This window comes from Mustela nivalis, assembly GCF_964662115.1.
Source record: "Mustela nivalis genome assembly, chromosome: 5".
NCBI classification, from domain to species: domain Eukaryota; kingdom Metazoa; phylum Chordata; class Mammalia; order Carnivora; family Mustelidae; genus Mustela; species Mustela nivalis.
Window position 1 is genome coordinate 129,675,849 of NC_139024.1, and position 9,219 is coordinate 129,685,067.

A 9,219-nucleotide genomic window follows, 5' to 3' on the forward strand; every position below is an offset into this window, starting at 1 on the left:
CTGAGCTGAAGGCAGCGGCTTAATCCACTGAGCCACCCAGGCGCCCCATCACATTTGATTCTTGCTGACTAAACAGGTCATGGAGTAGCAGAGTCACAGGGGAATTAGATAGTAATTTATTGCCTCTAAGCATATAAGCCTACCAGGGTATCACAGTATTGTAGAGGGGAAACACAGGATAGCTAATCCTGTGAGACCAATACTTGGAAATAGGTTATGAAAGATTTGGAACATCTGTTCAATGGGACACTCAGCATGCACATAAAATATTAATAGAAATGTATGTGTTTTATGTAAAGACATTCAAGTTATATTTTTAGATGGGAAATTTTTTTTAATAGAATGGGTTTTTATTTTTTATTTTTTATTCTTTTTTTAAGATTTTATTTATTTATTTGACAGAGAGAGAGAGAGGTCACAAGGAGGCAGAGAGACAGGCAGAGAGAGGGGGGAAAGTAGGCTCCGGCTGAGCAGAGAGCCTGATGTGAGGCTTGATCTCAGGACCCTGAGATATGACCTGAGCTGAAGGCAGAGGCTTAACCCACTGAGCCATCCAGGTGCCCCTAGATGGGAAATAGTTTAGAAGAGCATGAATATTTGTGTGTGTGTGTGTGTGTGTGTGTGTACACACATATGTGTGTGTACACACATACATAGATAAGGTCTGGGGTTTCCATTCAAGATGGTGGCATGGGAGGATCTTGATCTCATCTCTTCTATGAAATACACACTGAATCTATAGCTCCATATGGAAAAATTTCCTGTGGAAAAAACCCTACAACTAGCTGAGTGACTCCTACACATTAGGTGAGTAAGGAAAAAAACCTATGTTGAAGTAAGAATCAGTCTTGCCATAAACCCCACCCCTGGTACAGCGACCTGGGATTGGGAGGGTACTCAAAACCCCAGGCTTCTCCCTGAGGAGCAAAGGGTTTGAGCCCCACTTCTGGCACCCCAACTTCCAAGACGTACATCTAAGAGACAAGACCCCAAAACATCCAGCTTTGGAAGCCATCAGAGCTTGCACCCATGAGACCCACAAGGCTATAGCAAACTGAGAAACAGTTCTTAAAGCAGTCCCGCGAGTAGACTGACCCACCCTGGAACTCAGCACAGAAGTAGCAGACTGAAATGGGATCAGATTTCTGTGAAAGAGGCTCATTTGCTTATCTTAAAGCCCTGAGGGGCAGGCATCTAATTTAACGTGGATCTGGGAGCCTAGTAAGGTATTCTCCAAAGATGGAGCTGATGGGTACCATCTTTGCGCTGTCCCTCTACCTCGCTTCTGCTTTCTGGTATCTCCTGGAAAGGAGCTTGAATGCTCGTATGATGCCCCGAGGTTTGCAGTTGCTACCCAGGTATACCTCTAGATCACCTGGCTCAAGCAGCCAGCAAGACTCACACTCACGGTAGTGAGTATCACAGTATTTACAACAACCAAGACTTGGAAATAACTAAAGTGTCCACCAATGGGGTGAATGGATAAAGACAATGTGTGTGTATACGATGGAATATTAACCATAAAAAGAAGGAAGTCTTGCCATTTGCAACAACATGGATGGACCTTGAGGATATTGTGCTGAGTGAAATAAGTCAGACAGAGAAAGAGAAATACTGTATGATCTCCCTCACATGTGGAATCTAAAAAACAAAACAAAATGAAGTCATAGAGAACAGATTGGTGGTTGCCAGAGGCGAGGTTGTGGAGGAAATAGATGAAGGGGTCCAGTGGTATAAACTTCCAGTTAATAAGATAAGCCTTGGGGATGTAATGTACATCATAGTGACTGTCGTAAATAATACTGTGTATTATTATATATTAATTTTATTATTTTTTATTAGAAATATGTATTATTAGCCCCAGGGTTACAGGTCTGTGAATTGTCAGGCTTACACACTTCCCAGCACTCACCATAGTACATACCTTCCCCAATGTCCACAACCCCACGACCCTCTCCATACACCCCTCCCCCCAGCAACCCTCAGTTTGTTTTGTGAGATTAAGAGTCTCTTATGGTTTGTCTCCCTCCCAATCCAATATTTTTTTTTAAGATTTAATTTATTTATTGGACAGACAGAAATCACAAGTAGGCAGAGAGGCAGGCAGAGAGAGAGGAGGAAGCAGGATCCCCATTGAGCAGAGAGCCCGATGTGGCCTCGATTCCAGGACCCTGTGATCATGACCTGAGCCGAAGGCAGAGGCTTTAACCCACTGAGCCACCCAGGTGCCCCCCTCCGAATCCAATCTTGTTTCATTTTTCCTTCCCTACCCCCACACCCCCCACTTTGCCTCTCAAATTCCTCATATCAGGGAGATTGTATGATAATTGTCTTTCTCTGATTATTTCACTCAGCATACCTTCTAGTTCCATCCACGTCATTGCACATGGCAAGATTTCATTTCTTTTAATGGCTGCATAGTATAATATATATATATATATATATATATATATATATATATATATTAAGATTTTATTTATTTATTTGACAGAGATCACAAGTAGGAAGAGAGGCAGGCAGAGAGAGAGGAGGAAACAGGCTCCCTGCTGAGGAGAGAACCTGATGTGGGGCTCGATCCAAGGTCCCTGGAATCATGACCTGAGCCGAAGGCAGAGGCCTTAACTCACTGAGCTACCCAGGTGCCGTATATTATTATATATTTAAAGTTGCTAAAGCTTAATAGTTCTTAGCACAAGAAAAAAATGTGTATGTTTGGTGATGGATGTTAACTAGTCTTAGGGTGATCATTTCACAACAGATAAAAATATGGAATTTTTATGTTGTATGCCTGAAACTAACATGTGTCCATTATATGTCAGTTTCTTTAAAAAGTAATTGATATTTTATTTTTTTAAAAATTATTTATTTATTAGACAGAGATCACAAGTAGGCAGGGAGGCAGGCAGAGAGAGAGACAGGGAAGCAGGCTCCCTGCTGAGCAGAAAGCCCAATGTGGGCTTGAACCCATAACCACTGAACCAGCCAGGCACCCCAAAAGTAATTTATATTTTAAAGAGAAAGCCTATGGCACCTGGGTGGCTCAGTCAGTTAAGCGTCTGCCTTCGGTTGAGATCTTGATTTCAGGGTCTTGGAATGAACCCTGGCATCAGGCTCCCAGCTCAGCAGAGAGCCGGCTTCTCCCTCTGCCCCTCCTCCCACTTGTTCTCTCTGTCTCTCTCTCTCAAATAAATAAAATCTTAAAAAAAAAAAAAAGTAAAGAGACCAAAACAAAGTCTGGAAGGATGTGAATCGCTGTGTTACAATTAAGAAAAAGCTGTTTCTATTTTGAGAAGAGCCTCTTTGAAATGTATAATTAAAAGAAATAAAATGCCTGTAGAGTTAGGCAACAGGAGAGAATGGTCTTGGTGAGGGGCCCCCTTTCCCATAATCTTAGGAAGTGAGTAGACCCCCTGATGTCCTGTGTGTGTTCCCCTGCAGTAATACGGCCTCTTATTCTTTCTCTGATCTTATTTTTCTATGTAAAATGTGGTATCAGTGCAATCATTTTTTCTTTCTGGTTTGATTTTCAGGAAGATTTCAACGTCGATCACTTTGTGTCTGATTGTAGGAAGCGTGTCCAGCTGGAGGAACTAAGAGGAGATCTGGAACTCTACTATAAACTTCTTAAAATAGCCATGGTCGAGCTCATCAACAAGGATTATGCAGATTTTGTCAACCTTTCCACAAACTTGGTAAACCTGAAATTCACAAGTCCTACACACACACACACACACACACACACACACACACACACACACTTTCTCTCTCCTTCATATTTATTAAAAGGGCAGAGTTTTTAGAAACCTTTCAGTTGATTACCCCACCAACCCCACCAGAAACTTGAAGAAATTACCAATTTCATTAATAAAAGAACTAAACTTTTTGGAATACATTTTTTTGTTTTAGTTTTTATTCATTTAAGGTTGCTCTAGTTTGATTATGTTTCAAATTCATTAGTCAACAGTGAAAAGTAAAGGATAATAATACCCAAGGGGTTGTTTTATTAGTTGCTAAGTGATTACCCTGAAGTCTTCCTTGATTTAGACTAATTTGTAGGAGCAAATGTCCACCACTCTTACAATGTTTAATTTACTCCCAGGTATATCTGTTAGCCAGAGCTAGGTTGAGGGAACATTGGCCAATATTGATATTTAAAAAGTTTGGTTTTATAAAAATATAAGAATGATTTGCAGTGAGCTTATCAATTGTTTGTAAAAGCCGTTTAGAAATGTTGAATTTTGTTACTTGGCAGAAAAGTCTCCTTGTTGATGCTTCATTTTGTTTTAAATCTGTTTGTCCAGAGAAGCACAGAAAGTTGCAGCTCCGTGGGAATTTCAAGAAGCATTAAAATTAATGATGCACATTTGCTTTTGGGAAATATATCACTAAGATAAATATCCCAATAGGATTAAAAGCCTAGAAAATTTTACTTCTGTTTAATTTCTATTTTTCTCAAGGCTTATAATAATGTTTAAGAGAGATGTAGCCCGTCAGACTTTCACATCAGCTGGCTGAGTATCATCAATTACAGACAGAGAACTGTTCACCTTCTGCGAAAATTTTTCACATTCATTTAAAATGTCATCTAAAGGCAAATTGTTCTTAAGGAAACTTTCGTTTCTCCTGAATTCCCTTATTTTTATAGTTTCATGTATTTCAAAAGATTTTTTTCATATTCTATGAACAACATTAATGGCCAAATAACACTTCTGTTGTTTAGCTAGTTATGTAGCAAAATACGGTTGTGCCAAAAAAAAAAAAAACAAGTTAAATCTGGTACTGCTTTGATCGTTAAATAGATACGTCACTATTACTCCTTATCGTGATGTGTTTGTGCCAACCTGGTTTTGCCTTTAGGTTGGCATGGACAAAGCCCTCAATCAACTTTCTGTGCCTTTGGGACAGTTACGAGAAGTTCTGGTAAGTCCCCAATTAATGAAAACAGTCTGCTGTGACGCCTGTTGTCCTCGTCGGCTTTTCTCTAAGAATTCTTTTCATCTGTTAGTTTGGTGGTACTGGTGGTTGTATTTTAACGGTTCATGATTATAATATTCACCTTCAGAAGAGTTGTAAATGATTTTGTTTTTGCATATGCTAAAAACCTAAAAAAACATGTTTGATTTGAAGAAGACATATTCTCAGAGTAGACAACCTTAAAATGTCAGGGGAGAGGAAGCATATTTCAAAATTCAACTTATTAATGCCACTTTGGTCATATGTAAGTGGTTTCTAACTTACGAATGACTTGTATTTTAACAGTTTGTAATCTTGTAAATATCCCCCCCCACCCCACGTAATCTACGTGTGGTTAGGTTCCTGGGCTGATCTACAAAAACTGTGTAATCCCTAATGGAACTGAAGGATAATATAAATAAAATGTAATACTTAATAAATGTTACATTTGCATGTTCTCTCAGAAAAATCTCTGTTGTGGGAATGGGACTCCCCACCTCTAAGACATTGGGAATAGGAACTCCACCTGGGTGAACAGTGGAGGGGCAGTTGTGGCATCACTTCTTACAGAAAACTGTGCTGCCCTGTCTCCCCTCCCGCCCCCCCCCCCCCGTCTGTGTCTGGTGCCCTGACTTACGGCCTCTGTCCATTCTGATGCCCTGTCGTAAACTTGTCATAAACGACACCATCCTTCCTTGTGTGTCTCCTCTAGCTTGAGTGGCCTCTTGCGTCCCTCCCCTAAGACAGTGCCTGCATCCTAGAGAGAATATAAGGAGAACATAATTTAAGTGAAGACACAGTACATGGTTAGAACCAAGAAAAATGCGGAGTAATGGAAATATCAGTGCTGAGAAGCCTAGGGGAGGGGCAGGCAGGAAAGAGTTCGTGAAACAGGTAAAAATCTTGAGTTGTGCCTTGAGTTGTAGCCAATACTTTCCATGGTTTATGTCTCATTTGAATTTTACAAAATCTTGTTAAAGATACTTTTCCTTGGAATGGAAGGGATTTTCATGGTCCGCTGTTGGATTCCACACCAGCCGCTGTGGGGCTCTCCCACTGCCTCCTTGGTGTGCCTCTTCCTCCCGGGGCCTCATAGGGGTGTTGTTTCCCAAGCCTAGCCTTCCTTTGGCCTCCCACTCTACTCTCGAACCCCCTTCCTGGAGGCAGATTTGCTCTACTCACACAGGCTCCCGTCCCGCCTCACCCCCTGCCATCACCGTATCCCCTCCCTTTTCCATGGCCTGTTTTTATGGCCACTTTGGTCCTGCTCAGCCACAGGCCTGACCTGCCTTTCTGGTCCCAACTCTGAAGCTGTTCTGTGAGATTCTCAGACCACTGAGGGATACGACTATATCTGTCTTTATTGCATCCCTGTAGGCTGCCACAATACTGACGTCCAGGAGGTGTTTCATAATGTTGATGGAGTGAATTAATTCACCTTCCTGTGGAATTTTTGTGATATGCCTACTTCATTCTAGTTGTTTCTGTTAACCTTTGTTTTGGCCCTAATTCCTAATTATCTCTTTATTCATTAGCTTCTGGACATGTTTCTCTACCTCTGTGCTCTGCCTTTTTCTGGTCTTCTGTTCTTCATTCTTGATTCCTGGTATTTCCATACCCACATTTCATCATGATGCATCAGTGCTTTGACATTCTTTCGTTCTCCAAAATATGCAGAATCTAAAGACTTCATCTCAGTGAAGTTGGCCCTCCATTCCTATTTCTGCTTCTCTCCAGAAGGAAGCCTGCAGTGCACATGGCTGTGTGCCTGTCTGACCCTGCCCCTGAGTGTGTGTGCACTTACATCTGCTCCCCATCCCCTCCCCACCTCGGCAGCTGTGTACACATGGCTTTCAGAGTCCGATTCGAGCCCCGTCGCATTTCCAGACTCTCCTGTACTTTGCTTCATATTATCTGTTCTCCATTCTAAGCCCCCTCATCCCCATAACTTTCACTGTATATGTCATTCTTCTTCTGGCCATGCGACCCTGCCTTCGTGTCATTATGCCCCCAGGTCATGAGTCCCCTCAACAGTAACTGTGTCTGGTATATCATGTTTGTTTTTTTTTTTTCTTGTCAATATCTGCATAGTACTGGTGCACAGGTATTAATTTCTGTGGAATTGAATGAGATGTAGGAAATTGATAATGTGACAAAACAATGTCTGTAATACATTTTCTTTATTATTCTTTTAAAGAGTCTCAGGTCATCAGTCAGTGAAGGAATTCAGGCAGTAGATAAACGAATGTGTAAACAAGAGGACATAAGGAAGAAAAAGGTAACCTCCAGTAGATTTCTTATGCTGCATGCCAGTTGAAGCCCTCTCCTCTTGTCTCTGCGAACTTGTCAGCACTATTCAGCTTTTTTTCTTTTTTTTTTTAATTTAGCTTTTTTTCAAAGCTCTCACGCATGTGCATTTTATGCATTATGTCACGTTATCTACCTGAAACAAGAAGACAGAATTTCAGAGGTACCCACACGATCTCAAGATCACCCACTTTTTCCAGAACAAGAAACAGTGATAACTGTTGTCGGTGCAGCGCTTGACAGTTAATGACTGTATAAATTGTCAGCGGCACTGTAAAGAAAATAGGCCTATATTAGAGACTAGGGGAGAAGTGGGCTTTCCAAAGCAAACTCAGGATTCTGCCGTAGGTTTGCTGTTATTTTCTGATCCTGTGTTCTTTATGTTCTGGTGTTCACTTTAATTTTTTCAATTCCCAGTAGTTAGCATGCGGTGTTGGCTTAGTTTCAGGTGTGTGAGACAGGCAACGGCTCTGTACATCTGAGGGCTCACCCCGGGAGTGTGCCCCTTAGTGCTATCTCCAGTTCCAAGTGTCCCCGATATCATTCATGATCATAACGATGTAGGGGCACAGCGGGCATTGGGAGTCTGGGCTTCTGACTCTCGCCTGCTGCTCTGTACAATGTTTTCTATGTGTATTATTAGCATATTTGTTAAAATCTCAGTGGGGAGAAGCCTGTTTGAGGGACCTTCTGTTTAATTCGCCTCTGGATCTCCTCACAGCTTTTGTCCAAAGAATGCTTGTCGTGCGCTTCCAGACAAAACAGTAAGCTTTGTGAGAGCAGGGTGTATTTCTTGCTTTATTTTCTCGTGCCCCCCCCCACCCCCCGTCGGAATGAATATCGAGCTCCCAGGGGTGTTCATTATTATTATTATTTATTGAATGGATGACTTTGTATTTTTTTGTTCTTTAAGGATGAGAGTTTTCATAATGTCCCTCAACCTCTTTGATAATATTTGTAGTGTAAAAGGTCTTTAATGATTTGGTGCTTGGGCATATAGGTATATGCACATGTAAACTGAGAGGGCCAGTACAATCGGAAGCCAAAGTTAAAACATGAATAAAGGGCCATAAGAAAACAAATGGAGGGGCGCCTGGTGGCTCAGTTGGTTAAAAGTCCGACTCTTGATTTTGGCTCAGGTCATGATCTCAGGATCATGAGATTGAGCCCCGCATTGAGCTCTGTGCTCAGCAGGATGTCTGCTCGAGATTCTCTCTCTCCCTCTGCCCCTCCCCTGCACGCGCACATGCAGTCTCTCTCTTTCTCAAATAAACAAATCTTTTTTAAAAAAATAGGAAAGAAATGCCCATAGAAAGATTCAGGATGGGGAAAAAAAGAAATAAGAGTATAGAATATGAGAAAGCAAAGTCTAGGGTTTTTTTTTTTCCTCTATAAACTTGCAATAGAATATGGAAGTATGCTTATTCTAGAACTAAGATTTGCATTCTTGAAAATTCTGTGTTTCATAGAAATATTCAAAATATAGCATGCCCTATATATTTGAAGTTAATTTTTGGTCTTATATTTTCCTGCATTTAGCATGGGAAATAAAGAAGATTAAGAGTAAAGATGGTGACGTTTTTTGTTTGCTTAATTTTTATTTTTATAGATGTGTGTGTTGAGGCTTATACAAGTTATTTGATCAGTTGAAAAGATTGAAAAAATCTTAAATTCACAAAGTTCGAAAGAAACCTCTGCACTAGAAGCAAGCAGGTAAGCATTTTTTTTAAACTAAGTAGCACATAAATTAATACTTCACATCCAATCTAATTAGGTGGGGACGGCTTAGTTAGAATTCATTTCTGAACAAGAAGGAAATCCAGGTTTGTGGCTAGAATGTAGCTCCAGGAGAGTGGAGAGCATGAAATGGTGAAATCTATAACACGTTCCTATAAACCCTTTGGTTATAGACCACAGTTCCAACACGTCATTATGCTTGCAGTGTAAAAGTATATTTGG

The 9,219-nt window shown here is 40.9% G+C and overlaps 1 long non-coding RNA gene across 1 annotated transcript; it reads left to right on the forward strand.

Annotated features, from left to right (window-relative positions):
• The first annotated feature begins 4,811 nt into the window (after positions 1–4,811).
• On the forward strand, positions 4,812–8,964 carry LOC309865618. Its single transcript, XR_014312200.1, has 3 exons — positions 4,812–4,920; positions 7,151–7,231; positions 8,870–8,964. It is a non-coding gene; the product is annotated as an uncharacterized lncRNA (long non-coding RNA).
• The last annotated feature ends 255 nt before the right edge of the window (positions 8,965–9,219 follow it).